Genomic DNA, 18,813 nt, shown 5'->3' with positions numbered 1-18,813 from the left:
CAGGAATTGAAAAAAAAAACATACTGGAAATAGTTAAAAACAAAAAAACAGGTTTCTAACAACACACTAAATGAATTGATAGCTTTCTCAATGATACAACTATAATCATCTGTCTTTTAAAGCAGGGTTGCAAATTTTCAGGCATTGTTTCTAACATACTGCTCAGACTGCAAGATTTTTTTCAACATACTCATGATTTCTTTGCCTAATATCTGCTATAATTAAGGACATATTCAAATGTTTGGCACATGCATATTTTAATCTCCATGCTTTCCTCCACTATTGTTATCAGTTTTAAGGTGGAACAAGGAAGGACATTAAAAACTCCAAATAACAGACCCTGAGATTTGACTTTGAAAGTATCCAATGCAAATAAAACTAGATTATGTTTTGACAAGTTCTCCTGCTGAACCTTACTTACCACCTAGTGTGCCTTCCCCTATAAATGTGCTTTTTCAAAAAGACTACATGATGGATTATCCATTCATTCAGCCTCTTTAAATGACTCACTAGGACCCCTTCATTTACAATGAGAGCAGCTGAGAGAGCTAATTACCAAACTAAGCAAGACACAGCAGGAAGCAGTAATCATTAGTCACACATTTACCACACCTGGTAGAGGAATACATTTAGGAAAGAGAGCTTTTGTTATTATTTGACATGGAGTTAGGTGAAATTCTTGACAGGAACTATTGGTGGACAAATGTCCTCTCTAAAGAGAAGCTAATTTCCATAAAAATTTTATGGAAGAGAAGTAAAGAAACTGCAAGAAGGTGATAAAAGTGTGATAAATTAAGGAGGAAAAATCAGAGCTTCTCTTTTTCAGTCTGTCTCAGCTTTTGAAAAAAAATGAAAGAATATTAGCATGAATGGATTTTTAATGAACAAAAAGATTGCATATTTTGCTTGTTGTTGTGTCATAAAAACTATATTTACATTCATTATTGGCCATTTACTAGATACCACTATTTTTTTAATCCAGCAAAGTCCTTTCAGAATTAATTCCAAAATATAAAAAGATTGATTTTCCTCATAATTTTAATTGTAAAATTCAAATTATAAATATAACTCATGAATGAATGATGAAAAAAGAAAGACTTCTCATTTTTACAAATAGACAAAGATCTCCATCAGGCAGCTAAAGAAATAACAAGAAAACAAAACAAAACAACAAAATATATATATGTATATATATATGTTCAAGTTCTTTTTTGTTCATATATTCTATATCTCTTTATGTTAGCTACCAAATCATCTTAGACAGCAGTCTCAAATCCTTACTGTATATCTGTCTATAATATCATTCCTAATGTCATTTTATTCATTCTATCAAAGAAAGCAGCAAAATTAATTTAGGAAATTTTTCTTTCTGAACCCATATTGACTGTAGTAATCATCTCTATTTTAGGAAGGGCTCACATTTCACGAGTTTAAAGCTTCAATTTAGAATCATGCTTATGCAACTTATAAACATTTTAATGATATACTCAGTTCTGAAAAACAACCAATAAACTTTTGAAAGATCTATTTGATTAATATAGTGTGCTTCAAAATTCCCCAAATGCACTTGTATTTATAGGAAGCACTATTTTCAGTCTGGATCCAGTTCACAAAATATCCCTTTGAGGTAGAGAGGCTGAAGGGACTCCATTTAGAAAGGCTCCGTCTCTGTTGTTCATCTGTTAGGCCCCATTTACTCATATTGTATATTTTTCCCTGAATAAGCCAAAGAATTTATGTTCCCACTTCAAGGGAGGAACAAGAAAGTTAATCATACTCCGAGTTTTATCTTAGGCCCCAAACACCTAATAACATTTAAGAAGAGCCAGATCCCAAACATGTTCCAGGACTTTAGCTTCAAACAAACCTCAGCTGACACTGGCATCAATACCCTCTACCGTCGGTGATTTATGGAATAACACCTATTGTTCACCTAACATTTTTGGTTGGACCCTACCCTGGGTTCCTGAAGGAACATGTACCTTAGACCCCTTTCCAATGTAAACCCCTAACCCCAGGTGACAACAACTCATTCTCTTTTCCTTTCCAAGTTTTCCAGACACTCTGCTATTGATGTGGGAAACAAAGACAGAAGAAAAATTATTAAATTTCCTTACTACTTACAGCCCATTGACAAGTCTTTGAAACACACAGAGTGACATTCCTCTAGGGACTCAACTGCCTGCATGGTGACACTTACTAAGGGCAAAAGCCAATCTTAGCCCAACCCCCAGGATCCTATAAGTCTATTTTAACATATAAAATTTCCTTTGGAAACTTCCTTTATCTCTACCCCCCAAGGTGCATGTTGACAATCATCCCCCAAGCACATGACCCACCTATGTACATCTGAAGGGTTTCATGACGTTTTTTAGACAGTAATAAATGACCTTTCCCTCACAACAGCTAACCCCCTCAAAGTCCTGGAAAAAACCTTGCTTCCAAAATTCCTTAGAGACTTACGCTATCCCTGATCCCCTCCCAACTTGAAAGTATATAATGGACCACTCCTCATGACCCCAGTACAGCTCTTTCTGTCCCTAGGCCCTGTCCCCATGCTTTAATAAAATTACCTTTTTGCACCAAAGATATCTCAAGAATTCTTCCTTGGTTGTCGGCTTGGGACCTCACCAATATTCCAAAACTACATCATTTGGCAACCCATTCAGGACCCCTCTCACTCTAGAGAGCTTTCTATTCTCACCTTCACTTAATAAACTATCACTTTACCATTTTGCGCCCATGAGATTCATTCTTCAACTCTGTGAGACAAGAACCCTGCAACACTATTCCCTACCTGTCACCTATACTATCAATAAACTGTTTTAACTTTCTCGGTTCAAGTTTGATTCTATCTTGTGTGAAACCAAGGACCCTCTTGGCTGTTCTTGTGGGACCCCTGCTCTGGGTCCTCAGATCTACCTGCCTGCATCATCTTCTCTCAGAAATGCATCTGGATCCTCAGGCAATGGTCACACATGCAAAGTGTGATCCCAGACTCCTGACGTGGGCACTGGTACCTGAGAAGTGTTGGGCACACAAACTAAGTTGTGATGATCAGAAATGCTCTGCCAGGATTATGGAATAGGGATTGAAAAACAGCCAGTAAATCTTGATGCACAACTAAAACTTAAATATTACAATCTCTGGCACACTAGGATGTCTAATTTCTATGTAGTTTGAAAATAGAAAGTGCATATTTTCAAAGAGAAAAAAATGATGCAGATGGACAGAGAAATAAAGCAAGAAGTATGCAACAAGTTTGGATGCCCCTGGAATCCTATTCTTTCCCAACTCCAGTTCTGGGTGTCTATCTGCAGGTGCGTTTTAAAGGTGCCACTCTGGTATCTTGTTACTACAATTTCCCTTTTTATCCTGGCAGTTGCTCAAGTTGTATAAGATGACCATTAAACTGTGCAGTGTCCTGGTTAATGTCTATTGCTCCAATTCCCTAACCAGTACAACACTGCACATGACTTTGTATAAAAAGGTGTTATTATTGGCATTCTACTAAATGTATTGTAAGCAATATTTTACTTAACTATCATATCAAATCATCACATAAATAAGATTACATTACTTATTTTTACTAATTAAAAAATAAAGCTTTTTTTAAATTTTTTGTTGTTATGTTAATCACCATATATTACATAATTTGTTTTGGTGTACTGTTCCATGATTCATTGTTTGTTCATAACACCCAGTGCTCCATGCAGAATGTGCCCTCCTCAATACCCATCACCAGGCTAACCCATCCCCCCACCCTCCTCCCCTCCAGAAACCTCAGTTTGTTTTTCAGAGTCCATCATCTCTCCTGGTTCGTCTCCCCCTCTGACTTACTCCCCTTCATTCTTCCTCTCCTGCTATCTTCTTCTTTTTCTTTTTTCTTAAAATATGTTGCGTTATTTGTTTCAGAAGTACAGATCTGTGATTCAACAGTCTTACACAATTCACAGCACTCACCGTAGCACATATCTTCCCCAATGTCCATCACCCAGCCACCCCATCCCTCCCACCCCCAACCACTCCAGCAACCTTTAATAGTAAATGTTTCCAGGAACCAAAAGCCAGAAAGTGATAGAAGCTGAACTTTAAATCTAGATGTATCCAACTCCAAAGCTTCTAATATTTCATCAATGATTATGTAAGCTCTGAAAGGATGGTTTGTTGAGAACAAATGATCTGTAATAAAGATAAACAAAAATGTATATGTTAAAAATGTTCTCAAAAGCGGGGCGCCTGGGTGGCTCAGTTGGTTAAGCGACTGCCTTTGGCTCAGGTCATGATCCTGGAGTCCCGGGATCGAGTCCCGCATCGGGCTCCCTGCTCAGCAGGAAGTCTGCTTCTCCCTCTGACCCTCTTCCTTCTCGTGCTCTCTATCTCTCATTCTCTCTCTCTCTCAAATAAATAAATAAAATCTTTAAAAAAAATGTTCTCAATTGGGCCAAAAGAATGAAATTCAACTATTTAACAGTTCAAGAAATAAATGTGTTGAAGAAAAGAAAAAAGATATTATCAAAATTGTTTAATCAGATACTATTATTAATTATTATTTTTTAATCATTGTTATTAAAAGTATCATTTTAAAAAAGCAAAGATAAATTTGATGGGCCTTCAATTTAAATTTCTAATCTATGTAAACACAGTTCCAAGGTAACTTAACACTTTTCTTTCAATAGAGAATAGTCAGTGAAATATGTTCAGATACAAGTAACCAGGCATAGCTATTTGATACTGTTGCCCCTGCTTGCCATTTGGTGTAACAACCAATTGTTCCATTGTCTTTGTTGGAAACTGTAAGACACAAGGAGCTGCTAGTTGCTACCTGGCAGTATCAGTGGGAAATGTGAAAAATTATGTTCATATGAAATATGAAATGACCAAGTTCAACTACTATTTTATTTATTTTGTTGTTGGGTAATTATTGTTTATAGTTTTTGTAATAGTGTTTTTTGCCTGCAGTGAACTAAAAAATGAATATGCTTAATGAAAAAGCACTGAATTTCCCTGTTTCATTATTTAGATTTTTCATTTAGATCAAATGAATGTTGTTCCAATTTAATTTTACTTCTTTTCTTATTTTTAAGATTTATTTATTTGAGAGAAAGAGAGAGAGAAAGAGAGAATGTGCACCATTGGAGGGAGGGGCAGAAGCAGAGGGAGAGAATCTCAAGCAGACTCCCTGCAGAGTGTGGAGCCTGATGCAGGGCCAGTCCCACAATCCTAAAATCATGACCCCAGCTGAAACAAAGTCAGGTGCTCAATCAACTGAACCACCCAGGTGCCCCTAATTTTACTTACTGTCAGTCTCAATTTTGCTTATATCCTTACAAAAAAGAAGTAGTAGTTATTAAGGCTTTTGTACCATTGGCAGAAGCTTTGCAGATATTTATATAACAGCAGTCTCATATCCGTATTGATCTCCAAAAAAACAGAACTAATGGGAGATATATACACACAAAGAGATTTTCTGTGATGAACTGGCCCTCATGATTACGGAGGCTGAAAAGTTCAAGTTCTGTAGGCAACAAGCTGGAGTCTCAGGAGTCGATGATATAAGTTCCAGTTCGAGTCTGAGTCCAAAAGCAGGAGCAGACCAGTATCCCAGATTGAAGACACTCAGGCAGAGAGAAAGAATTCCTACTCAGTCATTTATTCTACTCATGACTCAAAGATTGGATAAGGCCTACCCACCTTGGGAAGAACAATGTTCTTTCCAGATTATTTCCCGGTTATTAGATTATATTAGACTTTACTTTTATTCTTTATATGTTGGTGAATGTTTTGAGATTTTACAAGAAAGTTTTATATTTTTATCATCAGGGAAACAAAAAATGATTTGGCATAATATAGAATTACTTATGGATAGAATTTAAAGTCATGAAATATTTTTATATCATATTTTTGATAGTTTGAACTTTGCTTTTGGTTTCAGTTAGGATAAGGACACAACAGTAAGTGAATTCCATAACACTTTATATCTTAGTTTGACCATATAAAGTGTTCAGAAAATGCTGAACAAAATGGTGAGTTCTAATGAAATATCTCATTGAAAATTCACCTAACATATTTTTTACTCAAGTAAATTTCAATATTTGATGAGTTTAACCAGAAATCAACTGTCCCTCTTAGCATTCTGGGTATTTATTAGCCTATCTATTACTACAACAAATTACCACAAAACTTTGCAGCTTAAAACAACCAACATTTGTTATCTAGAGTTTCTGAGGATTAAGAATTCAGAAGTATCTTAGCTTATTTCTTGTTCAAAGTCTCATGAGGATCATTCAAACATTAGGAGGTGCTATGATCTCTGAAAACTTGACTGGGGCTGGAGGATCTGATCCCAAGCATACATAATGTGGTTACCGGCTGTAAGCTTTATTTCTTTGTCATATGGGCCCCTCTGTAAAGCTGCACATGATGTGATGTGATCGACAGAATAATACTTTCACAAAGATGTCTGCACCTAAATCACTCCAATCTATGAATATATCACTTTACATAGGAAAAGAAATTTTGCACATGTGATTAAGCTAAGAATTCTGAGATGGGGAAATTTTCCTGAATATTCCAGATGGAATGGACTAATGTAATCACAGAGTTAATATAAAAGAGAGGCTATAGAGTCATAGTCAGAGAGACAAGGCAAGGTGACCCCTGAAGCAAAGATTGTGGAGTACCCACGAGCCAGGAAACATGGGAAGTTTCTAGAAGTCAGACAAGGCAAGCTAGACAAGATTCTCCCCTGGAGCCTCCAGAAGGAATCAGTTCTGTTAACTTTTTATTTTATCTCCTTAAGACTCATTTTGGAATTTTAACCCCCAGAACTTTAAGAGAATAACTGTTTTGGTTAAGCCACTAAGTTTGTGGTAATTTTTTACAGCAGCTCCAGGAAACTAATACTCATGGCTTCCTCTAGAGAGAAAAAGAGAGAGAAAGAGATCAGGACGGAATCTTCATAATTTCTTTTATAATTGAATTGTGGAGGGCATATAACATCACTTCGGCTGTATTCTATTGCTCCTGCAGACTAATACTGATATAATGTAGGAGGGGGTTAAGAGCATACATTCCAAAAAGCAGGAGTTTGGGGAGGAAGGCATTTGAAATTTGTCTAAAACATGAAATACCCTTAAAGTTACAAAATCATCTAAACTAATTGTTTCCATGGGGCACCTGGGTGGCTCATTTGGTTAAGCATCTGCCTTCAGCTCAGGCTATGATGGAAGGTTCCTTGGAATGGAGCCCCATGTCTGCTCAGTGGGGAGTCTGCTCCTCCCTCTCCCTGTGCTCCTCCCCGCCACTGTGCGCACACTCTCTCTCACGCACACGCACACACTTCCTGTCTGAAATAAATAAATAAAATCTTAAAAAAAATGTTTCCTGTGGCAATTAGAGATATATGCTACCAAAATGTATTTGAGCAGTTATGATGTTACTGTTTTTGTAGAAGAGGCTTCTATACATGTTTAACATCTAGTTCTTTCAATGTTGAATGAGTTTGAGCACAAGTTTTTAAAATTATTTCCAAAACTGAAAAATGTACTTGTCACACATGGTACACACTGATATAATTCCTGTGAAGTTTCTTTAGCCTTGAAATTGTAACAAAAATACTTTTCCAAAAAATAGTCTGTGTAGTATTAGTCAAGAATTCCGAGTGTATTATAATATGGTTTCCTGCTAATTTGTATTAGACAGTGAAAATGGTTTTAGACTTTTCATTTGTTTATTTATAAGAATAAGGCTGAAAATATAACACATATTCAAACCAAACTTTATCAATGGTATTATGGAAGTCAATCAATGCTCCACCCTTTGGTAGAGATGACAAAATTAAAACATTTGAAATTCGAAATAAAATACTGGGTATGTTATTGCTTAAGACTTTGTTATAAATTATAACAAAAGGGGTTAAAAGGATTGACAAGAGAGGGTATCAATGAAGTATTTTTTCCTGAGGGAAAATATGAGTGTATACATAAAGATAGGACTAGAGACTATGTCACTAATTGTGGGGACTACATTTGCATAATGAGGCTAGAGAACAATCATGGATAACTTGAAAGCCTAGCAAATATATTTAAATTGGTATAATGTAAATAGGAAGCAACTGTTGAAGTTGACCAATAATGTAAGATAATAAAATTACCTTAGCTTGCAGTAGCACTAAGCATTTTTTAAACATTTATATTTAGATCAAATATTCAAATAATTAATAACTAACTAGGGAATGATTTGGGAAACTGTGTCAGAAAGAAACAAGCTGATTATTCTATATATGCATTTATTTTTTATTCAATGTAAATGGATGACTGCTGTGCTGGAAATGTTGCAAGCAGCAGTGAAGAAAACACATTGCCTCTGTTCCCAGAGGATTTAAAGTAGAGTGAGAAGGACAAAGAAACACTTGCAGTTCTGTAAATGAAATGCTATATTAGATCTATTCACAGATTGTTACTGAAGAATATAAGTAACTATAATCTAGATTGGAGGGTGACAGACTACAGGGAAAATCTTGAAGGTTGGGATATATGGCTGAGTCCTAAGGAGGGAATAGAAATTTACCTAGTAAGGGGCGCCTGGGTGGCTCAGTTGGTTAAGTGACTGCCTTCGGCTCAGGTCATGATCCTGGAGTCCCGGGATCGAGTCCTGCATTGGGCTCCCCGCTCAGCGGGGAGTCTGCTTCTTCCCCTGACCCTCTTCCCTCTCGTGCTCTCTCTCATTCTCTCTCTCAAATAAATAAATAAAATCTTAAAAAAAAAAGAAATTTACCTAGTAAAAAGGAGTGTGTGTGTGTGCACGTGTGTGTGTGTTGAAATCAGGGGACAGGTTAATAGTATATTATTGGCCTAAAATAACACAAAATTACTGTCTTATAGTTTTGAAGATCAGAAGGTCAGAAGTATGGCATGGGTCTTATTGGGTTAAATAAAGGAGTCTGCAGGGTTGTGTTTCTTTCTCTCTGGGGAAGAATGAATTTCCTTTGAATCTGGGATTTTAGCAGAATTCTGTCCCTTGTAGATAAAGGATCAAAATCCCCCTTTTGTACTAGCTGCCAGTGAGGGTTGTTCCCAGCTTCTAGAACCTGACATATTTGTTTCATGGATATTTTCTTCCATCTTCAAAGCCAGTTATTAGTTTCTTAGTGATACTGTAGTACATATCCATAAAGTCATGGCTTAAAAAGATACAAATTTATTTTTTTAAATCAAAGTTTTGGCAGGGTTGCATTTTTTGGGGGGGCTTCATGGGAAAATCTATTTCTTTGCCTTTGTCAGGTTCTAGAGGCTGCTTGCATTCCTTGGCTTGTAGCTCCTGCCTCCATCTTTAAAGTACATCACTCCAATGTCTGGTCACATCTCCTTTTTGTCACTTTGATCCTCCTCCCACCTTCTTACAAGGACCCTTGGGATTAATTTTTGGACCCACCTGGACAAGCCAGGATATTCTCTCCATCTCCAGATGATTAATGTAATCCAACTGCAAAAGCTTTTTTACCATTTAAGTAACATATTCACAGGTTCTGGGCATCAGGAAGTCATATTCAGAGGGTCATTATTTAGCCTATCATTGCCAGCAACAGTGGGTCAAATGCTTTTTACTGTGATTTTCTCTTCTACACTTCTGTCTTTTAAGTATTTGTGATTAGACGGTACTCATCTGGACAATTCAAGATAATCTCCCTATTCCCACCTTAACTACATTGGCTAGGTCCCTTCTGCTATTCCAGGAATTAAGACATGGATAATATTTGGTGGGTATTATTCTGTCTTCCACAAATACCTATTAGGCTTTCCACAGAAAAATAAAGCATGGTAACTGGAATAAACAAAACCTACACTGTTAAAATGTATAAGTGGTCTCAGAGGGTTGAAATATACAACACAAGGCAAAGACAAAATATAAGAAATGATATAAAGGGTTTGTCATGTTAAATAGGTTTTTTTTTTCTTAGAAAATGAGGAGCCTCTGAAGGATACAATGAAGAGGAGTGACTGTTTCTGGGCGTTTTTTGTTTTTAATTTTATTTTATTATGTTATGTTATTTGCCATACGTTACGTCCTTAGTTTTTGATGTAGTGTTCCATGACTCATTGTTTGCGTATAACACCCAGTGCTCCATTCAGTATGTCCCTCTTTAATACCCATCATCAGGCTAACCATCCCCTTATCCCCCACCCCTCTAGAACTCACAGTTTATTTCTCAGAGTCCATAGTCTCTCATGGTTGGTCTCCCCCTCTGATTTCCCCCCTTCATTTTCCCCTTCCTAATATCTTCTTTTTTTTAACATATAATGTATTATTTATTTCAGAGGTACAGGTCTGTGATTCAACAGTCTTACACAATTCACAGTGCTCACTATAGCACACACCTCCCCAATGTCTGTCACCCAGCCACCCCATCCCTTCCACCCCCCACCACTCCAGCAACCCTCAGTTTGTTTCCTGAGATTAAGAATTCCTCATATCAGTGAGATCATATGATACATGTCTTTCTCTGATTGACTTATTTCACTCAGCATAATACCCTCCAGTTCCATCCACGTCATTTATAGCAGCAATGTCCACAATAACCAAACTATGGAAAAAGCCAAGATGTCAAACGACAGATGAATGGATAAAGAAGATGTGGTATATATATACAATGGAATATTATGCAGCCATCAAAAGGAATGAAATCTTGCCATTTGCAATGAAGTGAATGACTGTTAAATCTACAATTGTAAATATTTTGGCAGAACAATTGTGGACACACTCACAGGATATTGCCACAGAATGTAAAGTCCATTATAGCAAGAATTTTCATCTATGTTTTTAACTGCTGTGTTCCAACACTTAGACTAATGACTGGCATGTAATTTTTATTTAATAAATATTTGTTCAGTGAAAGCACGATGACTGCATGGTGATTTGGCAGGGAGACACCACGTTTTGCCAGGGATGTAGGCATGAAGTGGTGAATGCTGTAATTAAATCATGAAAGTGAAATAGGATACCAAAAGATCAAGGAGCTGAGTTAACCTGACTGAGGCATTGATTTTGAATGGGAATAAGAGAGAGGAATGATTCAACATGGCTACTTATTTTTTTGTTTAGGCATTTAGAAGCGTTATGGTACATTCAGAGAAATAAGATTATAGGAAGAAAAGGAGGCTGATAGGGGAGCACAACTCTGGATTGGATGTGAATATATCCAAGAGGAGAAATCAGGCAAATGAATATTGAGGTGCAGAGCTCAGGGAAGTGACAATGTTAACTCAGAAATATTTATGTTCAATAAAATATATATTCTTACTGTTTTTTAAAAATAAGTCTGTACATAACATGATCTCATTTAGATGGTAGCAATTTTCTAATTGGATATGAATTTAATATGGAGTGTACTTAGTGTGATGTATTTAGTGACTCATTTGTTAATATTTGAACTATGAATTTTTCCTCATACTTATGAAACCAGGGAAAAACCAAATAAAGTGTTAGGTAATATAACAAGTTTAAATAGATCCATGGTTACTCTTTAGGGCAAGAGATTTATGAAGTATGTAATGTTAGATGCTTCCAGAAAGATTCAACCAGAAAATAGAAACTATTTTATGGAAGATAAATAAACCCTAAAATCTTGTTTGATTTTGAAAGAATGTTTCTTTTATTTAGCAGTGGTAACTGAAGAACTATTACTGATTGATTTAAACAAAATTTTTCATACTATATTAGACAAGGTTTTACTTTTATTTGGAATCAATAAGAGTCCAAGTTATAGGTGGATTTCCTGTAATTATGGGCCAAGAGTCATTGCTCCTTGTGGTTTTTCAACTTCTATTACCTGTTATGAAGAAGAAAATTATTACTTATGTGCCTATTCTTATGACTACAATATCTTTAGAGTTTAAAATATTTTATTGATAAACCATATTAAATTAATGTTTTCTCTCACTCTTAAATGTCAAGCCTTATAAAATAAACATACTCTATTACTTTGTTATATTACAGTGGCTTTACGTATATGGGGACTGAACTAAATAAAAATAAAAATCTCTTGCCTCCTTAGAATAAGAGTTAAATCGAAAAGGAAAGACTTTCTTACAAACATGAATGACAATGGGACATAAAAATTACTAGACAACTATAACCAGCCTCCCTCTCTCTGTGCCAGTACAATCACCTTCTAAATCCTGAATTCACAGAAATCCCCCAAGTAACTTAAGTAAATTAAGAATTACAAATTGATATTGAGTCTTTTCAGTTGTCTACTGTACAGGTATTTAAATTTTATTTACTTATTTTAACAATTTATGATAAAAATTTAGAATATAAACAAAGATAGGAAATTCACCTCAATTAAATTTTATACAACATGGGGCGCCTGGGTGGCTCAGTTGGTTAAGCGACTGCCTTCGGCTCAGGTCATGATCCTGGAGTCCCGGGATCGAGTCCCGCATCGGGCTCCCTGCTCAGCAGGGAGTCTGCTTCTCCCTCTGACCCTCTTCCCCCTTGTCGCTCTCTATCTCTCATTCTCTCTCTCTCTCAAATAAATAAATAAATAAAATCTTTAAAAAAAATTTATACAACATCAACAAATAACAATATCTGCTCTTCCTGTTATAGCTATCACATAATATTTCTGCTGAAACTTTAAAAAACTATTTTATTGTTTCTTCTGTAAATATTTTATATGTCTAATAAGTCAAGATTTTGAAACAATACAAAATAAAATAAATCATAATCCCTTAATATTACCTAATGCTCAATGTGTGTTCAATTTTCCCTGGTTATCATAAAATGTTTCTTTTATGTTGGTGAGCTAAAATCACTAGCCAAAACATACTCATTTGGTTGATAGATACTTTAATAATATTTTTTATTGGCTTTATTATTTAGAACAATTTTAGGTTCACAGAAAAATCGAGAGGAAAATATAAGTATTTCCCATTTACTCCTGTCCCCACACACGTGTAGCCTGCTCCCTTATCAACACCATTCATCAGAGTGGTACATTAGTTAAGATTGATGAGCCTACATTCACATGTCATAATCACCCAAAGTCCATAGTTTGCATTTCATTCTCTTGGGATTGTGCATTCTATGAGTTTGGACAAATGTATAATGACATGTATATCCATCATTACAGCATATTATGGAATATTTTTACTGCCCTAAAAGTGTGTGTTCTGCCTAGTCATCTTTCGCCACCCCTTTCCCCCCAACCCGTCACAACCACTTACCTTTTTACTGTCTCCATAGTTTTGCCTTTTCCAAAATGTCATGTAGTTGAAATCACACATAGTATGTAGCCTTTTCAGATTGCTTTCTTTCACTTAGTAATATGCATTAAATGTTCCTCTCTGTCTTTTCATGGCTTGATAGCTTATTTCTTTTTAGCGCTGAAAAATATCCCCTTGTCCTGATGTACCACTATTGATTTATCCATTCACCTGCTGCAGGACATCTTGATTGCTTCCAAGTTTTGACAATTATGAATAAAGCTGCTGTAAACATTTGTGTGCAGGATTTTGTGTGCACATAAGTTCTCAGTTCCTGAGTGTAAGTACTAAGGAGCAGGATTGTTGGATAGTGTGGTAAAGTATGTTTAGTTTTGTAAGAAACTACCAGTCTTCCAGAGTGGCTATACTAGTTCTCATTTCCACCAGCAATGAATGAGTTTCTGTTGCCCTGTATCATTTCCAGGATTTGGTGTTGCTGGTGGTCCAGATTTGAGCCACTCTAACAGGGACAAAGTGGTATCTTATTGTTGTATTAATATGCATTTTCCTGATGCTATATGATGTGGGATTCCTTTTAATACACTTATTTGTTAACTATATCTTTGGTGAGGTATCTGCTAAGGTCTTTGGTTCATTTTTTAATCAAGTTGTTTATTTTCTTAGTGTTGAGTTTAAAATTTTAGTATAAATTTTATATAAAACTCCTGTATCAGATATGTTTTTTTCAAATATTTCATTGAAGTCTATAGCTTGTCTTCTTATTCCCAACATTACCTTTTCTCTTCAGCATCTTACTTAAGAATATATACAAAATAGTACGTAGAGATGATGTCTTTGTATGACAGCAAGCTGTTGCATTATTTGGATGCTCCACAGTGTTTCTACCAGCACTGTATTACAGAACCTTCCAGGTGCCTTCTGTCTTTGCTTGTTATTAATATGCAGCCATGAATTACTTTGTGTCAAAATCACTTTGGGTTTGTCAATGTATCTTTGGGACAGAGATCAGTTTGCTGCTCATCATTTTGTTTTGCTTATTTTTCCTCATGTGAAAGTTTTTTCAATGTAGTCAGATTTATTAATCGTTTCTTATTTCTTTCTGGATTAAAGTCATAGTAAATAATTTTCTCCCTTTCCTGACTATAAAGAATCTATTCACGTCTTATTCCATTAATTACATGGTATTGGTTTGTGTGTGTGTGTGTGTTTTAATTTTTTATTGTTATGTTAATCACCCTACATTACAACATTTGTTTTGGTGTAGTGTTCCATGATTCATTGTTTGTTCATAACACCCAGTGCTCCATGCAGAATGTGCCCTCTTTAATACCCATCACCAGGCTAACCCATCCCCCTACCCTCCTCCCCTCTAGAAACCTCAGTTTGTTTTTCAGAGTCCATCATCTCTCCTGGTTCGTCTCCCCCTCTGACTTACTCCCCTTCATTCTTCCCCTCCTGCTATCTTCTTCTTTTCCTTTTTTCCTAACATATGTTACATTATTTGTTTCAGAAGTACAGATCTGTGATTCAACAGTCTTGCACAATTCACAGCGCTTACCATAGCACATACCCTACCCACTGTCTATCACCCAGTCACCCCATCCCTCCCACCCCACATCACTCCAGCAACACTCAGTGTGTTTCCTGGGATTAAGAATTCCTCATATCAGTGAGGTCATAGGATACATGTCTTTCTCTGATTGACTTATTTCACTGAGCATAACACCCTCCAGTTCCAACCACGTCATTGCAAATGGCAAGATCTCATTCCTTTTGATGGCTACATAATATTCCATTGTGTATATATACCACTTCTTTATCCATTCATCTGTTGATGGACATCTTGGCTCTTTCCACACTTTGGCTATTGTGGACATTGCTGCTATAAACATTGGGGTGCACGTACCCCTTTGGATCCCTCCATTTGTATCTTTGGGGTAAATACCCAGTAGTGCAATTGCTGGATCAAATGGTAGCTCTAATTTCAACTGTTTGAGGAACCTTCATACTGTTTTCCAGAGGGGTTGCACCAGCTTGCATTCCCACCAACAGTGTAGGTGGGTTCCCCTTTCTCCGCATCCCCGCCAACATCTGTTGTTTCCTGACTTGTTAATTTTAGCCATTCTGACTGATGTGAGGTGGTATCTCATTGAGGTTTTGATTTGGATTTCCCTGATGCCGAGCAATGTTGAGCACTTTTTCATGTGTCTGTTGGCCATTTCGATGTCTTCTTTGGAGAAATGTCTGTTCATGTCTTCTGCCCATTTCTTGATTGGATTATTTGTTCTTTGGGTGTCGAGTTTCATAAGTTCTTTATAGATTTTGGATACTAGCCCTTTATCTGATAGGTCATTTGCAAATATTTTCTCCCAATCTGTTGGTTGTCTTTTGGTTTTGTGGACTGTTCCTTTTGCTGTGCAAAAGCTTTTTATTTTGATGAAATCCCAATAGCTCATTTATGCCCTTGCTTCCCTTGCCTTTGGCGATGTTTCTAGGAAGAAGTTGCTGCAGCTGAGGTCGAAGAGGTTGCTGCCTGTGTTCTCCTTTAGGATTTTGATGGACTCCTGTCTCACCTTTAGGTCTTTCAACCATTTGGAGTCTATTTTTGTGTGTGGTGTAAGGAAATGGTCCAGTTTCATTCTTCTGCATGTGGCTGTCCAATTTTCCCAACACCATTTGTTGAAGAGCCTGTCTTTTTTCCATTGGACATTCTTTCCTGCTTTGTCAAAGATGAGTTTACCATAGAGTTGAGGGTCCATTTCTGGGCTCTCTATTCTCTTCCATTGATCAATGTGTCTGTTTTTGTGCCAGTACCATGCTGTCTTGATGATGACAGCTTTATAATAGAGTTGGAAATCCGGAATTGTGATGCCACCAGCTTTGCTATTCTTTTTCAAGATTCCTCTGGCTATTGGGGGTCTCTTCTGGTTCCATACACATTTTAGGATTATTTGTTCCATTTCTTTGAAAAGAGTGGATGGTATTTTGATGGGGATTGCATTGAATGTGTAGATTGCTCTAGGTAGCACGGACATCTTCACAATGTTTGTTCTTCCAATCCATGAGCATGGAACGTTTTTCCATTTCTTTGTGTCTTCCTCAATTTCTTTCATGAGTATTTTATAGTTTTCTGAGTACAGATCCTTTGCCTCTTTGGTTAAATTTATTCCTAGGTATCTTATGGTTTTGGGTGCAATTGTAAATGGGATCAACTCCTTGATTTGTCTCTCTTCTGTCTTGTTGTTGGTGTATAGGAATGCCACTGATTTCTGTGCATTGATTTTATATCCTGCTACTTTACTGAATTCCTGGATGAATTCCAGCAGCTTTGGGGTGGAGTCTTTTGGGTTCTCCACATACAGTATCATATCATCTGCAAAGAATGAGAGTTGGACTCCCTCTCTACCGATTTGGATGCCTTTGATTTCTTTTTGTTGTCTGATTGCTGTGGCTAGGACTCCTAATACTATGTTGAAGAGCATTGGTGATAGTGAACATCCCTGCCGCGTTCCTGACTTAGCGGAAAAGCTCTCAGCTTTTCCCCATTGAGAATGATATTCGCTGTAGGTTTTCATAGATGGCTTTTATGATATTGTGGTAGGTATACTCTATCCCTATACTCTGAAGAGTTTTGATCAAGAAAGGATGCTGTACTTTGTCAAATGCTTTTTCTGCATCTATTGAGAGGATCATATGATTCTTGTTCTTTCTTTTGTTAATGTATTGTATCACGTTGATTGATTTGCGGATGTTGAACCAGCCTTGCAGCCCAGGGATAAATCCCACTTGGTCATGGTGAATAATCCTTTTAATGTACTGTTGGATCCTACTGCCTAGTATTTTGTGAGAATTTTGGCATCCATGTTCATCAAGGATATTGGTCTGTAATTCTCCTTTTTGATGGGGTTTTTCTCCGGTTTTGGGATCAAGGTAATGGTGGCCTCATAAAATGAGTTTGGAAGTTTTCCTTCCATTTCTAATTTTAGTACAGTTTCAGGAGAATAGGTATTAATTCTTCTTTAAATGTTTGGTAGAATTCCCCTGGGAAGCCATCTGGCCCTGGGCTTTTGTTTGTTGGGAGATTTTTGATGACTGCTTCAATTTCCTTAGTGGTTATAGGTCTGTTCAGGTTTTCTATTTCTTCCTGGTTCAGTTTTGGTAGTTGATACATCTCTAGGAATGCATCCATTTCGTCCAGGTTATCTAATTTGCTGGCATAGAGTTGCTCATAATATGTTCTTATAATTGTTTGTATGTCTTTGGTGTTGGTTGTGATCTCTCCTCTTTCTTTCATGATTTTGTTGATTGGGTCATTTCTCTTTTCTTTTTGATAAGTCTGGCCAGGAGTTTATCAATCTTGTTAAATCTTTCAAAGAACACACTCTTAGTTTCGTTGATCTGTTCTACTGTTCTTTTGGTTTCTATTTCATTGATTTCTGCCCTGATATTTATTATTTCTCTTCTCCTGCTGGGTTTAGGCTTTATTTGCTCTTCTTTCTCCAGCTCCTTTAGATGTAGGGTTAGGTTGTGTATTTGAGACCTTTCTTGCTTCTTGAGAAAGGCTTGTATTGCTATATACTTTCCTCTCAGGACTGCCTTTGCTGTATCCCAAAGATTTTGAACAGTTGTGTTTTCATTTTCATTGGTTTCCAGGAAATTTTTTAATTCTTCTTTAATTTCCGGGTTGACCCATTCATTCTTCAGTAGGCTGCTCTTTAGCCTCCATGTATTTGAGTTCTTTCCGACAATCTTCTTGTGATTGAGTTCTAGTTTCAAAGCATTGTGGTCTGAAAATAAGCAGGGAATGATCCCAATCTTTTGGTACCAATTGAGACCTGATTTGTGACCTAGGATGTGATCAATTCTGGAGAATGTTCCATGGGCACTAGAGAAGAATGTGTATTCCGTTGCTTTGGGATGGAATGTTCTGAATATGTCTGTGAAGTCCATTTGGTCCAGTGTGTCATTTAAAGTCTTTATTTCCTTGTTGATCTTTTGCTGAGATGATCTGTCCATTTCAGTGAGGGGGGTGTTAAAGTCCCCCACTATTATTGTATTGTTGTCAATGTGTTTCTTTGCTTTTGTTATTAATTGCCTTATATAATTGCCTGCTCCCATGTTAGCGGTATAGATATTTACAATTGTTAGATCTTCTTCTTGGATAGACCCTTTAATTAGGAAATAGTGTACTTCTTCATCTCTTATTACAGTCTTTGTTTTAAAATCTAATTTGTCTGATATAAGGATTGCCACCCCAGCTTTCTTTTGGTGCCTATTAGCATTGTAAATTGTTTTCCACCCCCTCACTTTAAATCCGGGGGTGTCTTTGAATCTAAAATGAGTCTCTTGCAGACAGCATATTGATGGGTCTTGTTTTTTAATCCAATCTGATAGCCTGTGTCTTTTGATTGGGGCATTTAGCCCATTTACATTCAGGGTAACTGTTGAAAGATAGGAATTTAGTGCCATTGTATTGCCTGTAGGTGACTGTTACTGTATATTGTCTGTGTTCCTTTCTGGTCTATGCTGCTTTTAGGCTCTCTTTTTGCTTAGAGGACCCCTTTCAAGATTTCTTGGAGGGCTG

Source organism: Eumetopias jubatus, unplaced genomic scaffold, assembly GCF_037043125.1.
Source record: "Eumetopias jubatus isolate StellerSeaLion01/CBP00866 unplaced genomic scaffold, mEumJub1_p1.0 scaffold_17, whole genome shotgun sequence".
Taxonomy (NCBI): domain Eukaryota; kingdom Metazoa; phylum Chordata; class Mammalia; order Carnivora; family Otariidae; genus Eumetopias; species Eumetopias jubatus.
Note: the sequence above shows the minus strand (reverse complement) of the source record.